Source organism: Stenella coeruleoalba (genome assembly GCF_951394435.1).
Source record: "Stenella coeruleoalba genome assembly, contig: scaffold_29, whole genome shotgun sequence".
NCBI lineage: Eukaryota > Metazoa > Chordata > Mammalia > Artiodactyla > Delphinidae > Stenella > Stenella coeruleoalba.
In genome coordinates this window covers 1975407-1999903 of record NW_027645960.1, presented here as the reverse complement: position 1 = coordinate 1999903, position 24497 = coordinate 1975407, and the positions used below count along the sequence as shown (strand labels likewise).

General features: G+C 43.8%; 1 long non-coding RNA gene across 15 annotated transcripts in view; it reads left to right on the top strand.

Annotated features, from left to right (window-relative positions):
* The window catches only part of LOC307181435, a 2786049-nt gene that overhangs the window by 1384983 nt on the left and 1376569 nt on the right, over nt 1-24497 (top strand). The window lies entirely within an intron of this gene.

Genomic DNA, 24497 nt, shown 5'->3' with positions numbered 1-24497 from the left:
CCTAAGCTATAGGACCATAAGTGGAAGTGCCCTAGGTTCTGTTGCTTTGTTTTTTAGATGTTTCAGGAAACACCATACACTTCTCCCGAGTGGTTGTTGGCAATTTACATCCCGCCCATCAGCATAACAAGGCTCCCAGTTCTCCATGGCCTGTCCTGCCTTTCTGGATTTTACCCTTTTTTCAGATGGCCCTTTTGACCGGGGGGAAGTGAGACTTCATTGTAGTGCAGATTTCCTTTGCAAGCTTGCTTGGTTGGCCAAAAAGGGTGTATGCGTTTTTTCCTGAATATATTCAGGAAAAAACGCATACGCCCTTTTTGGCCAAGTGCATCATTGTGGACGTTCTGCCTCTTTTCCTATGCTTTCAATGCAATTCCAGTCTACCTCCTGAAATCGGTTTCCTGCAATTCTGCTCCGCTTTCAAGTCCTCTTGGCAGCCTTACTTCAGTATATTTTTGGACGATAGCTGTCATTTATAACTCTGCAGGTTTGTGAATTACAGTGCCCCTGAGCTCCTTTCTTCAACTCGCTTTCTTGTGAGCTGGCCGCAACACCGCAGGATGGCTTCAGGACCTAATCTGGTTCCGGTACGGCACGCTGAGCCTTTGGTTATTTCCTCTTCCTGGTGGGAAATGAGAGTTAAATTTGCCCGTCCAGACACCTCCAGCTAGCCTCTCATTGGTTCTCGCTATTCCTGTTCATCTTCCGCAGAAATTGCAAACTGTGCAAACAGGAGGTTAAAGGTGCTGACTCTCCAAGTGGGGAGAGTGTTAGTAAAGCGTCTGGAATGTTGCACCCGAGTACCAGGGGAGGAAAACTGAGACATATTTGAACACGTCTCTCAATCACATGGTTGATCATACTCTAGGTTCCACATGCATGTTTTACCTGAAGGAAGAATACCTAAAACCTGGGTAGTTGAAACCCGTGGAATGGGTACCATGCAATATGACTTCAAAGGGTCTTCATTTGCTCACCGAACCTCTCCAATCCTATCACTGCTGCGTTTATGCCCCTGTACACATGCTTGATTCTCTTTCGGAGACATAGCAATCCATAGGTTTTAAGATACTTACTAGTCAGGTACATTCTTAGGCGTTTAATATGGGGTGTTGAGTCCATTTCGTTGAGCAAGGAGTAGCTCTTGTCTATTCCATATTTGGCTTAAGGAACTTTATCTGTGCTCATTTCAATCTCTGGTTTTATGCAGCACCCCAACTCACCTTTACCCTTAAGCAAGCATAAGTTGGTTTTCTAAATTTGAGACCCTGTTCTGGTTTGGAATGCAGTTCCTGTGTAGCCAAGTTTACATTCCGTGTATTACTGATATCTTATGATGTTTCTTTTTCTGTGTGACTTACTTCACTTAGAATCATCATACCTGAATCCACTCATTGTGCTGCTAAGGGCCTGATGACACAGATTTCATTGCTGAGTGATATTGCTTTGTAAGTAAATACCACAACTTCTTTATCCATTTTTCACTTTCTGCGATGTTGAACTTGTACTGTAAACGAGGTTCTTGTAAACAGAGCCGTTCCAAACTTTGGGGTGGCTGTGTCTTTTTGATTTTAATTTCCCTAAGCTATAGGACCATAAGTGGAAGTGCCCTAGGTTCTCTTGCTTTGTTTTTTAGATGTTTCAGGAAACACCATACACTTCTCCCGAGTGGTTGTTGGCAATTTACATCCCGCCCATCAGCATAACAAGGCTCCCAGTTCTCCATGGCCTGTCCTGCCTTTCTGGATTTTACACTTTTTTCAGATGGCCCTTTTGACCGGGGGGAAGTGAGACTTCATTGTAGTGCAGATTTCCTTTGCAAGCTTGCTTGGTTGGCCAAAAAGGGCGTATGCGTTTTTTCCTGAATATATTCAGTAAAAAACGCATACGCCCTTTTTGGCCAAGTGCATCATTGTGGACGTTCTGCCTCTTTTCCTATGCTTTCAATGCAATTCCAGTCTACCTCCTGAAATCGGTTTCCTGCAATTCTGCCCCGCTTTCAAGTCCTCTTGGCAGCCTTACTTCAGTATATTTTTGGACGATAGCTGTCATTTATAACTCTGCAGGTTTGTGAATTACAGTGCCCCTGAGCTCCTTTCTTCAACTCGCTTTCTTGTGACCTGGCCGCAACACCGCAGGATGGCTTCAGGCCCTAATCTGGTTCCGGCACGGCACGCTGAGCCTTTGGTTATTTCCTCTTCCTGGTGGGAAATGAGAGTTAAATTTGCCCGTCCAGACACCTCCAGCTAGTCTCTCATTGGTACTCGCTATTCCTGTTCATCTTCCGCAGAAATTGCAAACTGGGCCAAACAGGAGGTTAAAGGCGCTGACTCTCCAAGTCGGGAGAGTGTTAGTAAAGCGTCTGGAATGTTGCACCCGAGTACCAGGGGAGGAAAACTGAGACATATTTGAACACGTCTCCCGTTCACATAGTTGATCATACTTGGGTTCCACATGCATCTTTTAGCTGAAGGAGGAATACCTTAAACCTGTGTATTTGAAACCCGTGGAATGGGTACCATGCAATATGACTTCAAAGGGTCTTCATTTGCTCACCGAACCTCTCCAATCGTATCACTGCTGCGTTTATGCCCCTGTACACATGCTTGATTCTCTTTCGGAGACATAGCAATCCATAGGTTTTAAGATACTTACTAGTCAGGTACATTCTTAGGCATTTAATATGCGGTGTTGAGTCCATTTCGTTGAGCAAGGAGTAGCTCTTGTCTATTCCATATTTGGCTTAAGGAACTTTATCTGTGCTCATTTCAATCTCTGGTTTTATGCAGCACCCCAACTCACCTTTCCCCTTAAGCAAGCATAAGTTGGTTTTCTAAATTTGAGACCCTGTTCTGTTCTGTAATTCACTTCCTGTCTAGCCAAGTTTACATTCCGTGTATTACTGATATCTTATGATGTTTCTTTTTCTGTGTGACTTATTTCAGTTAGAATAATCATACCTGAATCCACTCATTGTGCTGCTAAGGGCCTGATGACACAGATTTCATTGCTGAGTGATATTGCTTTGTAAGTAAATACCACAACTTTTTTATCCATTTTTCACTTTCTGCGATGTTGAACTTGTACTGTAAACGAGGTTCTTGTAAACAGAGCCGTTCGAAACTTTGGGGTGGCTGTGTCTTTTTGATTTTAAATTCCCTAAGCTATAGGACCATAAGTGGAAGTGCCCTAGGCTCTGTTGCTTTGTTTTTTAGATGTTTCAGGAAACACCATACACTTCTCCCTAGAGGCTGTTGGCAATTTACATCCCGCCCTTCAGCATAACAAGGCTCCCAGTTCTCCATGGCCTGTCCTGCCTTTCTGGATTTTACACATTTTTCAGATGGCCCTTTTGACCCGGGGGAAGTGAGACTTCATTGTAGTGCAGATTTCCTTTGCAAGCTTGCTTGGTTGGCCAAAAAGGGCGTATGCGTTTTTTCCTGAATATATTCAGGAAAAAACGCATACGCCCTTTTTGGCCAAGTGCATCATTGTGGACGTTCTGCCTCTTTTCCTATGCTTTCAATGCAATTCCAGTCTACCTCCTGAAATCGGTTTCCTGCAATTCTGCCCCGCTTTCAAGTCCTCTTGGCAGCCTTACTTCAGTATATTTTTGGACGATAGCTGTCATTTATAACTCTGCAGGTTTGTGAATTACAGTGCCCCTGACCTCCTTTCTTCAACTCGCTTTCTTTTGAGCTGGCCGCAACACCGCAGGATGGCTTCAGGACCTAATCTGGTTCCGGTACGGCACGCTGAGCCTTTGGTTATTTCCTCTTCCTGGTGGGAAATGAGAGTTAAATTTGCCCGTCCAGACACCTCCAGCTAGCCTCTCATTGGTTCTCGCTATTCCTGTTCATCTTCCGCAGAAATTGCAAACTGGGCCAAACAGGAGGTTAAAGGCGCTGACTTTCCAAGTGGGGAGAGTGTTAGTAAAGCGTCTGGAATGTTGCACCCGAGTACCAGGGGAGGAAAACTGAGACATATTTGAACACGTCTCCCATTCACATGGTTGATCATACTTGGGTTCCACATGCATGTTTTAGCTGAGGAAGAATACCTAAAACCTGGGTAGTTGAAACCCGTGGAATGGGTACCATGCAATATGACTTCAAAGGGTCTTCATTTGCTCACGAACCTCTCCAATCCTATCACTGCTGCGTTTATGCCCCTGTACACACGCTTGATTCTCTTTTGGAGACATAGCAATCCATAGGTTTTAAGATACTTACTAGTCAGGTACATTCTTAGGCGTTTAATATGGGGTGTTGAGTCCATTTCGTTGAGCAAGGAGTAGCTCTTGTCTATTCCATATTTGGCTTAAGGAACTTTATCTGTGCTCATTTCAATCTCTGGTTTTATGCAGCACCCCAACTCACCTTTCCCCTTAAGCAAGCATAAGTTGGTTTTCTAAATTTGAGACCCTGTTCTGTTCTGTAATTCAGTTCCTGTGTAGCCAAGTTTCCATTCCGTGTATTACTGATATCTTATGATGTTTCTTTTTCTGTGTGACTTATTTCAGTTAGAATAATCATACCTGAATCCACTCATTGTGCTGCTAAGGGCCTGATGACACAGATTTCATTGCTGAGTGATATTGCTTGGTAAGTAAATACCACAACTTCTTTATCCATTTTTCACTTTCTGCGATGTTGAACTTGTACTGTAAACGAGGTTCTTGTAAACAGAGCCATTCCAAACTTTGGGGTGGCTGTGTCTTTTTGATTTTAATTTCCCTAAGCTATAGGACCATAAGTGGAAGTGCCCTAGGTTCTGTTGCTTTGTTTTTTAGATGTTTCAGGAAACACCATACACTTCTCCCGAGTGGTTGTTGGCAATTTACATCCAGCCCATCAGCATAACAAGGCTCCCAGTTCTCCATGGCCTGTCCTGCCTTTCTGGATTTTACCCTTTTTTCAGATGGCCCTTTTGACCGGGGGGAAGTGAGACTTCATTGTAGTGCAGATTTCCTTTGCAAGCTTGCTTGGTTGGCCAAAAAGGGTGTATGCGTTTTTTCCTGAATATATTCAGGAAAAAACGCATACGCCCTTTTTGGCCAAGTGCATCATTGTGGACGTTCTGCCTCTTTTCCTATGCTTTCAATGCAATTCCAGTCTACCTCCTGAAATCGGTTTCCTGCAATTCTGCTCCGCTTTCAAGTCCTCTTGGCAGCCTTACTTCAGTATATTTTTGGACGATAGCTGTCATTTATAACTCTGCAGGTTTGTGAATTACAGTGCCCCTGAGCTCCTTTCTTCAACTCGCTTTCTTGTGAGCTGGCCGCAACACCGCAGGATGGCTTCAGGACCTAATCTGGTTCCGGTACGGCACGCTGAGCCTTTGGTTATTTCCTCTTCCTGGTGGGAAATGAGAGTTAAATTTGCCCGTCCAGACACCTCCAGCTAGCCTCTCATTGGTTCTCGCTATTCCTGTTCATCTTCCGCAGAAATTGCAAACTGTGCCAAACAGGAGGTTAAAGGTGCTGACTCTCCAAGTGGGGAGAGTGTTAGTAAAGCGTCTGGAATGTTGCACCCGAGTACCAGGGGAGGAAAACTGAGACATATTTGAACACGTCTCTCAATCACATGGTTGATCATACTCTAGGTTCCACATGCATGTTTTACCTGAAGGAAGAATACCTAAAACCTGGGTAGTTGAAACCCGTGGAATGGGTACCATGCAATATGACTTCAAAGGGTCTTCATTTGCTCACCGAACCTCTCCAATCCTATCACTGCTGCGTTTATGCCCCTGTACACATGCTTGATTCTCTTTCGGAGACATAGCAATCCATAGGTTTTAAGATACTTACTAGTCAGGTACATTCTTAGGCGTTTAATATGGGGTGTTGAGTCCATTTCGTTGAGCAAGGAGTAGCTCTTGTCTATTCCATATTTGGCTTAAGGAACTTTATCTGTGCTCATTTCAATCTCTGGTTTTATGCAGCACCCCAACTCACCTTTACCCTTAAGCAAGCATAAGTTGGTTTTCTAAATTTGAGACCCTGTTCTGGTTTGGAATGCAGTTCCTGTGTAGCCAAGTTTACATTCCGTGTATTACTGATATCTTATGATGTTTCTTTTTCTGTGTGACTTACTTCACTTAGAATCATCATACCTGAATCCACTCATTGTGCTGCTAAGGGCCTGATGACACAGATTTCATTGCTGAGTGATATTGCTTTGTAAGTAAATACCACAACTTCTTTATCCATTTTTCACTTTCTGCGATGTTGAACTTGTACTGTAAACGAGGTTCTTGTAAACAGAGCCATTCCAAACTTTGGGGTGGCTGTGTCTTTTTGATTTTAATTTCCCTAAGCTATAGGACCATAAGTGGAAGTGCCCTAGACTCTGTTGCTTTGTTTTTTAGATGTTTCAGGAAACACCATACACTTCTGCTGAGTGTTTGTTGGCAATTTACATCCCGCCCTTCAGCATAAAAAGGCTCCCAGTTCTCCATGGCCTGTGCTGCCTTTCTGGATTTTACACTTTTTTCAGATGGCCCTTTTGACCTGGGGGAAGTGAGACTTCATTGTAGTGCAGATTTCCTTTGCAAGCTTGCTTGGTTGGCCAAAAAGTGCGTATGCGTTTTTTCCTGAATATATTCAGGAAAAAACGCATACGCACTTTTTGGCCAAGTGCATCATTGTGGACGTTCTGCCTCTTTTCCTATGCTTTCAATGCAATTCCAGTCTACCTCCTGAAATCGGTTTCCTGCAATTCTGCCCCGCTTTCAAGTCCTCTTGGCAGCCTTACTTCAGTCTATTTTTGGACGATAGCTGTCATTTATAACTCTGCAGGTTTGTGAATTACAGTGCCCCTGACCTCCTTTCTTCAACTCGCTTTCTTTTGAGCTGGCCGCAACACCGCAGGATGGCTTCAGGACCTAATCTGGTTCCGGTACGGCACGCTGAGCCTTTGGTTCTTTCCTCTTCCTGGTGGGAAATGAGAGTTAAATTTGCCCGTCCAGACACCTCCAGCTAGCCTCTCATTGGTTCTCGCTATTCCTGTTCATCTTCCGCAGAAATTGCAAACTGTGCCAAACAGGAGGTTAAAGGTGCTGACTCTCCAAGTGGGGAGAGTGTTAGTAAAGCGTCTGGAATGTTGCACCCGAGTACCAGGGGAGGAAAACTGAGACATATTTGAACACGTCTCTCAATCACATGGTTGATCATACTCTAGGTTCCACATGCATGTTTTACCTGAAGGAAGAATACCTAAAATCTGGGTAGTTGAAACCCGTGGAATGGGTACCATGCAATATGACTTCAAAGGGTCTTCATTTGCTCACCGAACCTCTCCAATCCTATCACTGCTGCGTTTATGCCCCTGTACACATGCTTGATTCTCTTTCGGAGACATAGCAATCCATAGGTTTTAAGATACTTACTAGTCAGGTACATTCTTAGGCGTTTAATATGGGGTGTTGAGTCCATTTCGTTGAGCAAGGAGAAGCTCTTGTCTATTCCATATTTGGCTTAAGGAACTTTATCTGTGCTCATTTCAATCTCTGGTTTTATGCAGCACCCCAACTCACCTTTACCCTTAAGCAAGCATAAGTTGGTTTTCTAAATTTGAGACCCTGTTCTGTTCTGTAATTCAGTTCCTGTGTAGCCAAGTTTACATTCCGTGTATTAGTGATATCTTATGATGTTTCTTTTTCTGTGTGACTTATTTCAGTTAGAATCATCGTACCTGAATCCACTCATTATGCTGCTACGGGCCTGATGACATAGATTTCATTGCTGAGTGATACTGCATTGTACGTAAGTACCACAAGTTCTTTATCCATTTTTCACTTTCTGTGATATTGAACTTGTACTGTAAACGAGGTTCTTGTAAACAGAGCCGTTCCAAACTTTAGGGTGGCTGTGTCTTTTTGATTTTAAATTCCCTAAGCTATAGGACCATAAGTGGAAGTGCCCTATGCTCTGTTGCTTTGTTTTTTAGATGTTTCAGGAAACACCATACACTTCTCCCGAGTGTTTGTTGGCAATTTACATCCCGCCCTTCAGCATAACAAGGCTCCCAGTTCTCCATGGCCTGTCCTGCCTTTCTGGATTTTACACTTTTTTCAGATGGCCCTTTTGACCGGGGGGAAGTGAGACTTCATTGTAGTGCAGATTTCCTTTGCAAGCTTGCTTGGTTGGCCAAAAAGTGCGTATGCGTTTTTTCCTGAATATATTCAGGAAAAAACGCATACGCCCTTTTTGGCCAAGTGCATCATTGTGGACGTTCTGCCTCTTTTCCTATGCTTTCAATGCAATTCCAGTCTACCTCCTGAAATCGGTTTCCTGCAATTCTGCCCCGCTTTCAAGTCCTCTTGGCAGCCTTACTTCAGTCTATTTTTGGACGATAGCTGTCATTTATAACTCTGCAGGTTTGTGAATTACAGTGCCCCTGAGCTCCTTTCTTCAACTCGCTTTCTTGTGACCTGGCCGCAACACCGCAGGATGGCTTCAGGCCCTAATCTGGTTCCGGCACGGCACGCTGAGCCTTTGGTTATTTCCTCTTCCTGGTGGGAAATGAGAGTTAAATTTGCCCGTCCAGACACCTCCAGCTAGTCTCTCATTGGTTCTCGCTATTCCTGTTCATCTTCCAAGAGATTGCAAACTGGGCCAAACAGGAGGTTAAAGGCGCTGACTCTCCAAGTGGGGAGAGTGTTAGTAAAGCGTCTGGAATGTTGCACCTGAGTACCAGGGTACGAAAACTGAGACATATTTGAACACGTCTCCCGATCACATGGTTGATCATACTGTAGGTTCCACATGCATGTTTTAGCTGAAGGAAGAATACCTTAAACCTGGGTAGTTGAAACCCGTGGAATGGGTACCATGCAATATGACTTCAAAGGGTCTTCATTTGCTCACGAACCTCTCCAATCCTATCACTGCTGCGTTTATGCCCCTGTACACATGCTTGATTCTCTTTCGGAGACATAGCAATCCATAGGTTTTAAGATACTTACTAGTCAGGTACATTCTTAGGCGTTTAATATGGGGTGTTGAGTCTATTTCGTTGAGCAAGGAGTAGCTCTTGTCTATTCCATATTTGGCTTAAGGAACTTTATCTGTGCTCATTTCAATCTCTGGTTTTATGCAGCACCCCAACTCACCTTTCCCCTTAAGCAAGCATAAGTTAGTTTTCTAAATTTGAGACCCTGTTCTGTTCTGTAATTCAGTTCCTGTGTAGCCAAGTTTCCATTCCGTGTATTACTGATATCTTATGATGTTTCTTTTTCTGTGTGACTTATTTCAGTTAGAATCATCATACCTGAATCCACTCATTGTGCTGCTAAGGGCCTGATGACACAGATTTCATTGCTGAGTGATATTGCTTTGTAAGTAAATACCACAGCTTCTTTATCCATTTTTCACTTTCTGCGATGTTGAACTTGTACTGTAAAAGAGGTTCTTGTAAACAGAGCCATTCCAAACTTTGGGGTGGCTGTGTCTTTTTGATTTTAATTTCCCTAAGCTATAGGACCATAAGTGGAAGTGCCCTAGGTTCTGTTGCTTTGTTTTTTAGATGTTTCAGGAAACACCATACAATTCTCCCGAGTGGTTGTTGGCAATTTACATCCCGCCCATCAGCATAACAAGGCTCCCAGTTCTCTTGTCCTGTCCTGCCTTTCTGGATTTTACACTTTTTTCAGATGGCCCTTTTGACCTGGGGGAAGTGAGACTTCATTGTAGTGCAGATTTCCTTTGCAAGCTTGCTTGGTTGGCCAAAAAGGGCGTATGCGTTTTTTCCTGAATATATTCAGGAAAAAACGCATACGCCCTTTTTGGCCAAGTGCATCATTGTGGACGTTCTGCCTCTTTTCCTATGCTTTCAATGCAATTCCAGTCTACCTCCTGAAATCGGTTTCCTGCAATTCTGCCCCGCTTTCAAGTCCTCTTGGCAGCCTTACTTCAGTCTATTTTTGGACGATAGCTGTCATTTATAACTCTGCAGGTTTGTGAATTACAGTGCCCCTGAGCTCCTTTCTTCAACTCGCTTTCTTGTGACCTGGCCGCAACACCGCAGGATGGCTTCAGGCCCTAATCTGGTTCCGGCACGGCACGCTGAGCCTTTGGTTATTTCCTCTTCCTGCTGGGAAATGAGAGTTAAATTTGCCCGTCCAGACACCTCCAGCTAGTCTCTCATTGGTTCTCGCTATTCCTGTTCATCTTCCAAGAGATTGCAAACTGGGCCAAACAGGAGGTTAAAGGCGCTGACTCTCCAAGTGGGGAGAGTGTTAGTAAAGCGTCTGGAATGTTGCACCTGAGTACCAGGGTACGAAAACTGAGACATATTTGAACACGTCTCCCGATCACATGGTTGATCATACTCTAGGTTCCACATGCATGTTTTAGATGAAGGAAGAATACCTTAAACCTGGGTAGTTGAAACCCGTGGAATGGGTACCATGCAATATGACTTCAAAGGGTCTTCATTTGCTCACGAACCTCTCCAATCCTATCACTGCTGCGTTTATGCCCCTGTACACATGCTTGATTCTCTTTCGGAGACATAGCAATCCATAGGTTTTAAGATACTTACTAGTCAGGTACATTCTTAGGCATTTAATATGGGGTGTTGAGTCCATTTCGTTGAGCAAGGAGTAGCTCTTGTCTATTCCATATTTGGCTTAAGGAACTTTATCTGTGCTCATTTCAATCTCTGGTTTTATGCAGCACCCCAACTCACCTTTCCCCTTAAGCAAGCATAAGTTGGTTTTCTAAATTTGAGACCCTGTTCTGTTCTGTAATTCAGTTCCTGTGTAGCCAAGTTTACATTCCATGTATTACTGATATCTTATGATGTTTCTTTTTCTGTGTGACTTATTTCAGTTAGAATCATCATACCTGAATCCACTCATTGTGCTGCTAAGGGCCTGATGACACAGATTTCATTGCTGAGTGATATTGCTTTGTAAGTAAATACCACAACTTCTTTATCCATTTTTCACTTTCTGCGATGTTGAACTTGTACTGTAAACGAGGTTCTTGTAAACAGAGCCATTCCAAACTTTGGGGTGGCTGTGTCTTTTTGATTTTAATTTCCCTAAGCTATAGGACCATAAGTGGAAGTGCCCTAGGTTCTGTTGCTTTGATTTTTAGATGTTTCAGGAAACACCATACACTTCTCCCGAGTGTTTGTTGGCAATTTACATCCCGCCCTTCAGCATAACAAGGCTCCCAGTTCTCCATGGCCTGTCCTGCCTTTCTGGATTTTACACTTTTTTCAGATGGCCCTTTTGACCTGGGGGAAGTGAGACTTCATTGTAGTGCAGATTTCCTTTGCAAGCTTGCTTGGTTGGCCAAAAAGGGCGTATGCGTTTTTTCCTGAATATATTCAGGAAAAAACGCATACGCCCTTTTTGGCCAAGTGCATCATTGTGGACGTTCTGCCTCTTTTCCTATGCTTTCAATGCAATTCCAGTCTACCTCCTGAAATCGGTTTCCTGCAATTCTGCCCCGCTTTCAAGTCCTCTTGGCAGCCTTACTTCAGTCTATTTTTGGACGATAGCTGTCATTTATAACTCTGCAGGTTTGTGAATTACAGTGCCCCTGAGCTCCTTTCTTCAACTCGCTTTCTTTTGAGCTGGTCGCAACACCGCAGGATGGCTTCAGGCCCTAATCTGGTTCCGGCATGGCATGCTGAGCCTTTGGTTAATTCCTCTTCCTGGTGGGAAATGAGAGTTAAATTTGCCCGTCCAGACACCTCCAGCTAGCCTCTCATTGGTTCTCGCTATTCCTGTTCATCTTCCGCAGAAATTGCAAACTGGGCCAAACAGGAGGTTAAAGGGACTGACTCTCCAAGTCGGGAGAGTGTTAGTAAAGCGTCTGGAATGTTGCACCCGAGTACCAGGGTACGAAAACTGGGACATATTTGAACACGTCTCCCGATCTCATGGTTGATCATACTCTAGGTTCCACATGCATGTTTTAGCTGAAGGAAGAATACCTAAAACCTGGGTAGTTGAAACCCGTGGAATGGGTACCATGCAATATGACTTCAAAGGGTCTTCATTTGCTCACCGAACCTCTCCAATCCTATCACTGCTGCGTTTATGCCCCTGTACACATGCTTGATTCTCTTTCGGAGACATAGCAATCCATAGGTTTTAAGATACTTACTAGTCAGGTACATTCTTAGGCGTTTAATATGGGGTGTTGAGTCCATTTCGTTGAGCAAGGAGTAGCTCTTGTCTATTCCATATTTGGCTTAAGGAACTTTATCTGTGCTCATTTCAATCTCTGGTTTTATGCAGCACCCCAACTCACCTTTCCCCTTAAGCAAGCATAAGTTAGTTTTCTAAATTTGAGACCCTGTTCTGTTCTGTAATTCAGTTCCTGTGTAGCCAAGTTTCCATTCCGTGTATTACTGATATCTTATGATGTTTCTTTTTCTGTGTGACTTATTTCAGTTAGAATCATCATACCTGAATCCACTCATTGTGCTGCTAAGGGCCTGATGACACAGATTTCATTGCTGAGTGATATTGCTTTGTAAGTAAATACCACAACTTCTTTATCCATTTTTCACTTTCTGCGATGTTGAACTTTTACTGTAAACGAGGTTCTTGTAAACAGAGCCGTTCCAAACTTTGGGGTGGCTGTGTCTTTTTGATTTTAATTTCCCTAAGCTATAGGACCATAAGTGGAAGTGCCCTAGGTTCTGTTGCTTTGTTTTTTAGATGTTTCAGGAAACACCATACAATTCTCCCGAGTGTTTGTTGGCAATTTACATCCCGCCCATCAGCATAACAAGGCTCCCAGTTCTCCATGGCCTGTCCTGCCTTTCTGGATTTTACACTTTTTACAGATGGCCCTTTTGACCGGGGGGAAGTGAGACTTCATTGTAGTGCAGATTTCCTTTGCAAGCTTGCTTGGTTGGCCAAAAAGTGCGTATGCGTTTTTTCCTGAATATATTCAGGAAAAAACGCATACACCCTTTTTGGCCAAGTGCATCATTGTGGACGTTCTGCCTCTTTTCCTATGCTTTCAATGCAATTCCAGTCTACCTCCTGAAATCGGTTTCCTGCAATTCTGCCCCGCTTTCAAGTCCTCTTGGCAGCCTTACTTCAGTCTATTTTTGGACGATAGCTGTCATTTATAACTCTGCAGGTTTGTGAATTACAGTGCCCCTGAGCTCCTTTCTTCAACTCGCTTTCTTTTGAGCTGGCCGCAACACCGCAGGATGGCTTCAGGCCCTAATCTGGTTCCGGCACGGCACGCTGAGCCTTTGGTTAATTCCTCTTCCTGGTGGGAAATGAGAGTTAAATTTGCCCGTCCAGACACCTCCAGCTAGCCTCTCATTGGTTCTCGCTATTCCTGTTCATCTTCCGCAGAAATTGCAAACTGGGCCAAACAGGAGGTTAAAGGGACTGACTCTCCAAGTCGGGAGAGTGTTAGTAAAGCGTCTGGAATGTTGCACCCGAGTACCAGGGTACGAAAACTGGGACATATTTGAACACGTCTCCCGATCTCATGGTTGATCATACTCTAGGTTCCACATGCATGTTTTAGCTGAAGGAAGAATACCTAAAACCTGGGTAGTTGAAACCCGTGGAATGGGTACCATGCAATATGACTTCAAAGGGTCTTCATTTGCTCACCGAACCTCTCCAATCCTATCACTGCTGCGTTTATGCCCCTGTACACATGCTTGATTCTCTTTCGGAGACATAGCAATCCATAGGTTTTAAGATCCTTACTAGTCAGGTACATTCTTAGGCGTTTAATATGGGGTGTTGAGTCTATTTCGTTGAGCAAGGAGTAGCTCTTGTCTATTCCATATTTGGCTTAAGGAACTTTATCTGTGCTCATTTCAATCTCTGGTTTTATGCAGCACCCCAACTCACCTTTCCCCTTAAGCAAGCATAAGTTAGTTTTCTAAATTTGAGACCCTGTTCTGTTCTGTAATTCAGTTCCTGTGTAGCCAAGTTTCCATTCCGTGTATTACTGATATCTTATGATGTTTCTTTTTCTGTGTGACTTATTTCAGTTAGAATCATCATACCTGAATCCACTCATTGTGCTGCTAAGGGCCTGATGACACAGATTTCATTGCTGAGTGATATTGCTTTGTAAGTAAATACCACAACTTCTTTATCCATTTTTCACTTTCTGCGATGTTGAACTTGTACTGTAAACGAGGTTCTTGTAAACAGAGCCGTTCCAAACTTTGGGGTGGCTGTGTCTTTTTGATTTTAATTTCCCTAAGCTATAGGACCATAAGTGGAAGTGCCCTAGGTTCTGTTGCTTTGTTTTTTAGATGTTTCAGGAAACACCATACAATTCTCCCGAGTGGTTGTTGGCAATTTACATCCCGCCCATCAGCATAACAAGGCTCCCAGTTCTCCATGGCCTGTCCTGCCTTTCTGGATTTTACACTTTTTTCAGATGGCCCTTTTGACCGGGGGGAAGTGAGACTTCATTGTAGTGCAGATTTCCTTTGCAAGCTTGCTTGGTTGGCCAAAAAGGGCGTATGCGTTTTTTCCTGAATATATTCAGGAAGAAACGCATACGCCCTTTTTGGCCAAGTGCATCATTGTGGACGTTCTGCCTCTTTTCCTATGCTTTCAATGCAATTCCAGTCTACCTCCTGAAATCGGTTTCCTGCAATTCTGCCCCGCTTTCAAGTCCTCTTGGCAGCCTTACTTCAGTGTATTTTTGGAGGATAGCTGTCATTTATAACTCTGCAGGTTTGTGAATTACAGTGCCCCTGAGCTCCTTTCTTCAACTCGCTTTCTTTTGAGCTGGCCGCAACACCGCAGGATGGCTTCAGGCCCTAATCTGGTTCCGGCACGGCACGCTGAGCCTTTGGTTAATTCCTCTTCCTGGTGGGAAATGAGACTTAAATTTGCCCGTCCAGACACCTCCAGCTAGCCTCTCATTGGTTCTCGCTATTCCTGTTCATCTTCCGCAGAAATTGCAAACTGGGCCAAACAGGAGGTTAAAGGGACTGACTCTCCAAGTCGGGAGAGTGTTAGTAAAGCGTCTGGAATGTTGCACCCGAGTACCAGGGTACGAAAACTGGGACATATTTGAACACGTCTCCCGATCTCATGGTTGATCATACTCTAGGTTCCACATGCATGTTTTAGCTGAAGGAAGAATACCTAAAACCTGGGTAGTTGAAACCCGTGGAATGGGTACCATGCAATATGACTTCAAAGGGTCTTCATTTGCTCACCGAACCTCTCCAATCCTATCACTGCTGCGTTTATGCCCCTGTACACATGCTTGATTCTCTTTCGGAGACATAGCAATCCATAGGTTTTAAGATCCTTACTAGTCAGGTACATTCTTAGGCGTTTAATATGGGGTGTTGAGTCTATTTCGTTGAGCAAGGAGTAGCTCTTGTCTATTCCATATTTGGCTTAAGGAACTTTATCTGTGCTCATTTCAATCTCTGGTTTTATGCAGCACCCCAACTCACCTTTCCCCTTAAGCAAGCATAAGTTAGTTTTCTAAATTTGAGACCCTGTTCTGTTCTGTAATTCAGTTCCTGTGTAGCCAAGTTTCCATTCCGTGTATTACTGATATCTTATGATGTTTCTTTTTCTGTGTGACTTATTTCAGTTAGAATCATCATACCTGAATCCACTCATTGTGCTGCTAAGGGCCTGATGACACAGATTTCATTGCTGAGTGATATTGCTTTGTAAGTAAATACCACAACTTCTTTATCCATTTTTCACTTTCTGCGATGTTGAACTTGTACTGTAAACGAGGTTCTTGTAAACAGAGCCGTTCCAAACTTTGGGGTGGCTGTGTCTTTTTGATTTTAATTTCCCTAAGCTATAGGACCATAAGTGGAAGTGCCCTAGGTTCTGTTGCTTTGTTTTTTAGATGTTTCAGGAAACACCATACAATTCTCCCGAGTGGTTGTTGGCAATTTACATCCCGCCCATCAGCATAACAAGGCTCCCAGTTCTCCATGGCCTGTCCTGCCTTTCTGGATTTTACACTTTTTTCAGATGGCCCTTTTGACCGGGGGGAAGTGAGACTTCATTGTAGTGCAGATTTCCTTTGCAAGCTTGCTTGGTTGGCCAAAAAGGGCGTATGCGTTTTTTCCTGAATATATTCAGGAAAAAACGCATACGCCCTTTTTGGCCAAGTGCATCATTGTGGACGTTCTGCCTCTTTTCCTATGCTTTCAATGCAATTCCAGTCTACCTCCTGAAATCGGTTTCCTGCAATTCTGCCCCGCTTTCAAGTCCTCTTGGCAGCCTTACTTCAGTCTATTTTTGGACGATAGCTGTCATTTATAACTCTGCAGGTTTGTGAATTACAGTGCCCCTGAGCTCCTTTCTTCAACTCGCTTTCTTGTGACCTGGCCGCAACACCGCAGGATGGCTTCAGGCCCTAATCTGGTTCCGGCACGGCACGCTGAGCCTTTGGTTATTTCCTCTTCCTGGTGGGAAATGAGAGTTAAATTTGCCCGTCCAGACACCTCCAGCTAGTCTCTCATTGGTTCTCGCTATTCCTGTTCATCTTCCAAGAGATTGCAAACTGGGCCAAACAGGAGGTTAAAGGCGCTGACTCTCCAAGTGGGGAGAGTGTTAGTAAAGCGTCTGGAATGTTGCACCTGAGTACCAGGGTACGAAAACTGAGACATATTTGAACACGTCTCCCGATCACATGGTTGATCATACTCTAGGTTCCACATGCATGTTTTAGATGAAGGAAGAATACCTTAAACCTGGGTAGTTGAAACCCGTGGAATGGGTACCATGCAATATGACTTCAAAGGGTCTTCATTTGCTCACGAACCTCTCCAATCCTATCACTGCTGCGTTTATGCCCCTGTACACATGCTTGATTCTCTTTCGGAGACATAGCAATCCATAGGTTTTAAGATACTTACTAGTCAGGTACATTCTTAGGCATTTAATATGCGGTGTTGAGTCCATTTCGTTGAGCAAGGAGTAGCTCTTGTCTATTCCATATTTGGCTTAAGGAACTTTATCTGTGCTCATTTCAATCTCTGGTTTTATGCAGCACCCCAACTCACCTTTCCCCTTAAGCAAGCATAAGTTGGTTTTCTAAATTTGAGACCCTGTTCTGTTCTGTAATTCAGTTCCTGTGTAGCCAAGTTTACATTCCATGTATTACTGATATCTTATGATGTTTCTTTTTCTGTGTGACTTATTTCAGTTAGAATCATCATACCTGAATCCACTCATTGTGCTGCTAAGGGCCTGATGACACAGATTTCATTGCTGAGTGATATTGCTTTGTAAGTAAATACCACAACTTCTTTATCCATTTTTCACTTTCTGCGATGTTGAACTTGTACTGTAAACGAGGTTCTTGTAAACAGAGCCGTTCCAAACTTTGGGGTGGCTGTGTCTTTTTGATTTTAATTTCCCTAAGCTATAGGACCATAAGTGGAAGTGCCCTAGGCTCTGTTGCTTTGTTTTTTAGATGTTTCAGGAAACACCATACACTTCTCCCGAGTGTTTGTTGGCAATTTACATCCCGCCCTTCAGCATAACAAGGCTCCCAGTTCTCCATGGCCTGTCCTGCCTTTCTGGATTTTACACTTTTTTCAGATGGCCCTTTTGACCTGGGGGAAGTGAGACTTCATTGTAGTGCAGATTTCCTTTGCAAGCTTGCTTGGTTGGCCAAAAAGGGCGTATGCGTTTTTTCCTGAATATATTCAGGAAAAAACGCATACGCCCTTTTTGGCCAAGTGCATCATTGTGGACGTTCTGCCTCTTTTCCTATGCTTTCAATGCAATTCCTGTCTACCTCCTGAAATCGGTTTCCTGCAATTCTGCCCCGCTTTCAAGTCCTCTTGGCAGCTTTACTTCAGTCTATTTTTGGACGATAGCTGTCATTTATAACTCTGCAGGTTTGTGAATTACAGTGCCCCTGAGCTCCTTTCTTCAACTCGCTTTCTTTTGAGCTGGCCGCAACACCGCAGGATGGCTTCAGGCCCTAATCTGGTTCCGGCACGGCACGCTGAGCCTTTGGTTAATTCCTCTTCCTGGTGGGAAATGAGAGTTAAATTTGCCCGTCCAGACACCTCCAGCTAGCCTCTCATTGGTTCTCGCTATTCCTGTTCATCTTCCGCAGAAATTGCAAACTGGGCCAAACAGGAGGTTAAAGGGACTGACTCTCCAAGTGGGGAGAGTGTTAGTAAAGCGTCTGGAATGTTGCACCCGAGTACCAGGGTACGAAAACTGGGACATATTTGAACACGTCTCCCGATCTCATGGTTGATCATACTCTAGGTTCCACATGCATGTTTTAGCTGAAGGAAGAATACCTAAAACCTGGGTAGTTGAAACCCGTGGAATGGGTACCATGCAATATGACTTCAAAGGGTCTTCATTTGCTCACCGAACCTCTCCAATCCTATCACTGCTGCGTTTATGCCCCTGTACACATGCTTGATTCTCTTTCGGAGACATAGCAATCCATAGGTTTTAAGATACTTACTAGTCAGGTACATTCTTAGGCGTTTAATATGGGGTGTTGAGTCCATTTCGTTGAGCAAGGAGTAGCTCTTGTCTATTCCATATTTGGCTTAAGGAACTTTATCTGTGCTCATTTCAATCTCTGGTTTTATGCAGCACCCCAACTCACCTTTCCCCTTAAGCAAGCATAAGTTAGTTTTCTAAATTTGAGACCCTGTTCTGTTCTGTAATTCAGTTCCTGTGTAGCCAAGTTTACATTCCGTGTATTACTGATATCTTATGATGTTTCTTTTTCTGTGTGACTTATTTCAGTTAGAATCATCATACCTGAATCCACTCATTGTGCTGCTAAGGGCCTGATGACACAGATTTCATTGCTGAGTGATATTGCTTTGTAAGTAAATACCACAACTTCTTTATCCATTTTTCACTTTCTGCGATGTTGAACTTGTACTGTAAACGAGGTTCTTGTAAACAGAGCCGTTCCAAACTTTGGGGTGGCTGTGTCTTTTTGATTTTAATTTCCCTAAGCTATAGGACCATAAGTGGAAGTGCCCTAGGTTCTGTTGCTTTGTTTTTTAGATGTTTCAGGAAACACCATACAATTCTCCCGAGTGGTTGTTGGGAATTTACATCCCGCCCATCAGCATAACAAGGCTCCCAGTTCTCCATGGCCTGTCCTGCCTTTCTGGATTTTACACTTTTTACAGATGGCCCTTTTGACCGGGGGGAAGTGAGACTTCATTGTAGTGCAGATTTCCTTTGCAAGCTTGCTTGGTTGGCCAAAAAGGGCGTATGCGTTTTTTCCTGAATATATTCAGGAAAAAACGCATACGCCCTTTTTGGCCAAGTGCATCATTGTGGACGTTCTGCCTCTTTTCCTATGCTTTCAATGCAATTCCAGTCTACCTCCTGAAATCGGTTTCCTGCAATTCTGCCCCGCTTTCAAGTCCTCTTGGCAGCCTTACTTCAGTCTATTTTTGGACGATAGCTGTCATTTATAACTCTGCAGGTTTGTGAATTACAGTGCCCCTGAGCTCCTTTCTTCAACTCGCTTTCTTGTGACCTGGCCGCAACACCACAGGATGGCTTCAGGCCCTAATCTGGTTCCGGCACGGCACGCTGAGCCTTTGGTTATTTCCTCTTCCTGGTGGGAAATGAGAGTTAAATTTGCCCGTCCAGACACCTCCAGCTAGTCTCTCATTGGTTCTCGCTATTCCTGTTCATCTTCCAAGAGATTGCAAACTGGGCCAAACAGGAGGTTAAAGGCGCTGACTCTCCAAGTGGGGAGAGTGTTAGTAAAGCGTCTGGAATGTTGCACCTGAGTACCAGGGGAGGAAAACTGAGAAATATTTGAACACGTCTCCCGTTCACATGGTTGATCATACTTGGTTTCCACATGCATCTTTTAGCTGAAGGAAGAATACCTTAAACCTGGGTATTTGAAACCCGTGGAATGGGTACCATGCAATATGACTTCAAAGGGTCTTCATTTGCTCACCGAACCTCTCCAATCCTATCACTGCTGCGTTTATGCCCCTGTACACATGCTTGATTCTCTTTCGGAGACATAGCAATCCATAGGTTTTAAGATACTTACTAGTCAGGTACATTCTTAGGCGTTTAATATGCGGTGTTGAGTCCATTTCGTTGAGCAAGGAGTAGCTCTTGTCTATACCATATTTGGCTTAAGGAACTTTATCTGTGCTCATTTCAATCTCTGGTTTTATGCAGCACCCCAACTCACCTTTCCCCTTAAGCAAGCATAAGTTGGTTTTCTAAATTTGAGACCCTGTTCTGTTCTGTAATTCAGTTCCTGTGTAGCCAAGTTTACATTCCGTGTATTACTGATATCTTATGATGTTTCTTTTTCTGTGTGACTTATTTCAGTTAGAATCATCATACCTGAATCCACTCATTGTGCTGCTAAGGGCCTGATGACACAGAGATCATTGCTGAGTGATATTGCTTTGTAAGTAAATACCACAACTTTTTTATCCATTTTTCACTTTCTGCGATGTTGAACTTGTACTGTAAACGAGGTTCTTGTAAACAGAGCCGTTCCAAACTTTGGGGTGGCTGTGTCTTTTTGATTTTAAATTCCCTAAGCTATAGGACCATAAGTGGAAGTGCCCTAGGCTCTGTTGCTTTGTTTTTTAGATGTTTCAGGAAACACCATACACTTCTCCTGAGTGTTTGTTGGCAATTTACATCCCGCCCTTCAGCATAACAAGGCTCCCAGTTCTCCATGGCCTGTCCTGCCTTTCTGCATTTTACACTTTTTTCAGATGGCCCTTTTGACCGGGGGAAGTGAGACTTCATTGTAGTGCAGATTTCGTTTGCAAGCTTGCTTGGTTGGCCAAAAAGGGCGTATGCGTTTTTTCCTGAATATATTCAGGAAAAAACGCATACGCCCTTTTTGGCCAAGTGCATCATTGTGGACGTTCTGCCTCTTTTCCTATGCTTTCAATGCAATTCCAGTCTACCTCCTGAAATCGGTTTCCTGCAATTCTGCCCCGCTTTCAAGTCCTCTTGGCAGCCTTACTTCAGTATATTTTTGGACGATAGCTGTCATTTATAATTCTGCAGGTTTGTGAATTACAGTGCCCCTGAGCTCCTTTCTTCAACTCGCTTTCTTTTGAGCTGGCCGCAACACCGCAGGATGGCTTCAGGCCCTAATCTGGTTCCGGTACGGCACGCTGAGCCTTTGGTTATTTCCTCTTCCTGGTGGGAAATGAGAGTTAAATTTGCCCGTCCAGACACCTCCAGCTAGCCTCTCATTGGTTCTCGCTATTCCTGTTCATCTTCCGCAGAAATTGCAAACTGGGCCAAACAGGAGGTTAAAGGCGCTGACTTTCCAAGTGGGGAGAGTGTTAGTAAAGCGTCTGGAATGTTGCACCCGAGTACCAGGGGAGGAAAACTGAGACATATTTGAACACGTCTACCATTCACATGGTTGATCATACTTGGGTTCCACATGCATGTTTTAGCTGAAGGAAGAATACCTAAAACCTGGGTAGTTGAAACCCGTGGAATGGGTACCATGCAATATGACTTCAAAGGGTCTTCATTTGCTCACTGAACCTCTCCAATCCTATCACTGCTGCGTTTATGCCCCTGTACACATGCTTGATTCTCTTTCGGAGACATAGCAATCCATAGGTTTTAAGATACTTACTAGTCAGGTACATTCTTAGGCGTTTAATATGGGGTGTTGAGTCCATTTCGTTGAGCAAGGAGTAGCTCTGGTCTATTCCATATTTGGCTTAAGGAACTTTATCTGTGCTCATTTCAATCTCTGGTTTTATGCAGCACCCCATCTCACCTTTACCCTTAAGCAAGCATAAGTTGGTTTTCTAAATTTGAGACCCTGTTCTGTTCTGTAATTCAGTTCCTGTGTAGCCAAGTTTACATTCCGTGTATTACTGATATCTTATGATGTTTCTTTTTCTGTGTGACTTATTTCAGTTAGAATCATCATACCTGAATCCACTCATTGTGCTGCTAAGGGCCTGATGACACAGATTTCATTGCTGAGTGTTATTGCTTTGTAAGTAAATACCACAGCTTCTTTATCCATTTTTCAATTTCTGCGATGTTGAACTTGTACTGTAAACGAGGTTCTTGTAAACAGAGGCGTCCCAAACTTTGGGGTGGCTGTGTCTTTTTGATTTTAATTTCCCTAAGCTATAGGACCATAAGTGGCAGTGCCCTAGGCTCTCTTGCTTTGTTTTTTAGATGTTTCAGGAAACACCATACACTTCTCCGGAGTGTCTGTTGGCAATTTACATCCCGCCCATCAGCATAACAAGGCTCCCAGTTCTCCATGGCCTGTCCTGCCTTTCTGGATTTTACACTTTTTTCAGATGGCCCTTTTGACTGGTGGGAAGTGAGACTTCATTGTAGTGCAGATTTCCTTTGCAAGCTTGCTTGGTTGGCCAAAAAGGGCGTATGCGTTTTTTCCTGAATATATTCAGGAAAAAACGCATACGCCCTTTTTGGCCAAGTGCATCATTGTGGACGTTCTGCCTCTTTTCCTATGCTTTCAATGCAATTCCAGTCTACCTCCTGAAATCGGTTTCCTGCAATTCTGCCCCGCTTTCAAGTCCTCTTGGCAGCCTTACTTCAGTCTATTTTTGGACGATAGCTGTCATTTATAACTCTGCAGGTTTGTGAATTACAGTGCCCCTGAGCTCCTTTCTTCAACTCGCTTTCTTTTGAGCTGGCCGCAACACCGCAGGATGTCTTCAGGCCCTAATCTGGTTCTGGCACGGCACGCTGAGCCTTTGGTTAATTCCTCTTCCTGGTGGGAAATGAGAGTTAAATTTGCCGATCCAGACACCTCCAGCTAGTCTCTCATTGGTTCTCGCTATTCCTGTTCATCTTCCGCAGAAATTGCAAACTGGGCCAAACAGGAGATTAAAGGGACTGACTCTCCAAGTCGGGAGAGTGTTAGTAAAGCGTCTGGAATGTTGCACCCGAGTACCAGGGTACGAAAACTGAGACATATTTGAACACGTCTCCCGTTCACATGGTTGATCATACTCTGGGTTCCACATGCATGTTTTAGCTGAAGGAAGAATACCTTAAACCTGGAGAGCTGAGGCCCGTGTAATGGGTACCATGCAATATGACTTCAAAGGGTCTTCATTTGCTCACCGAACCTCTCCAATCCTATCACTGCTGCATTTATGCCCCTGTACACACGCTTGATTCTCTTTTGGAGACATAGCAATCCATAGGTTTTAAGATACTTACTAGTCAGGTACATTCTTAGGCGTTTAATATGGTGTTTTGAGTCCATTTCGTTGAGCAAGGAGTAGCTCTTGTCTATTCCATATTTGGCTTAAGGAACCTTATCTGTGCTCATTTCAATCTCTGGTTTTATGCAGCACCCCAACTCACCTTTCCCCTTAAGCAAGCATAAGTTGGTTTTCTAAATTTGAGACCCTGTTCTGTTTTGGAATGCAGTTCCTGTGTAGCCAAGTTTACATTCCGTGTATTAGTGATATCTTATGATGTTTCTTTTCCTGTGTGACTTATTTCAGTTAGAATCATCGTACCTGAATCCACTCCTTATGCTGCTACGGGCCTGATGACATAGATTTCATTGCTGAGTGATACTGCATTGTACGTAAGTACCACAAGTTCTTTATCCATTTTTCACTTTCTGTGATATTGAACTTGTACGGTAAACGAGGTTCTTGTAAACGGAGGCGTCCCAAACTTTGGGGTGGCTGTGTCTTTTTGATTTTAATTTCGCGAAGCTATAAGACCATAAGTGGAAGTGCCCTAGGCTCTGTTGCTTTGTTTTTTAGATGTTTCAGGAAACACCATACACTTCTCCTGAGTGTCTGTTGGCAATTTACATCCCGCCCATCAGCATAACAAGGCTCCCAGTTCTCCATGGCCTGTCCTGCCTTTCTGGATTTTACACTTTTTTCAGATGGCCCTTTTGACTGGGGGGAAGTGAGACTTCATTGTAGTGCAGATTTCCTTTGCAAGTTTGCTTGGTTGGCCAAAAAGGGCGTATGCGTTTTTTCCTGAATATATTCAGGAAAAAACACATACGCCCTTTTTGGCCAAGTGCATCATTGTGGACGTTCTGCCTCTTTTCCTATGCTTTCAATGCAATTCCAGTCTACCTCCTGAAATCGGTTTCCTGCAATTCTGCCCCGCTTTCAAGTCCTCTTGGCAGCCTTACTTCAGTCTATTTTTGGACGATAGCTGTCATTTATAACTCTGCAGGTTTGTGAATTACAGTGTCCCTGAGCTCCTTTCTTCAACTCGCTTTCTTGTGACCTGGCCGCAACACCGCAGGATGGCTTCAGGCCCTAATCTGGTTCTGGCACGGCACGCTGAGCCTTTGGTTAATTCCTCTTCCTGGTGGGAAATGAGAGTTAAATTTGCCCATCCAGACACCTCCAGCTAGTCTCTCATTGGTTCTCGCTATTCCTGTTCATCTTCCACAGAAATTGCAAACTGGGCCAAACAGGAGGTTAAAGGGACTGGCTCTCCAAGTCGGGAGAGTGTTAGTAAAGAGTCTGGAATGTTGCACCCGAGTACCAGGGGAG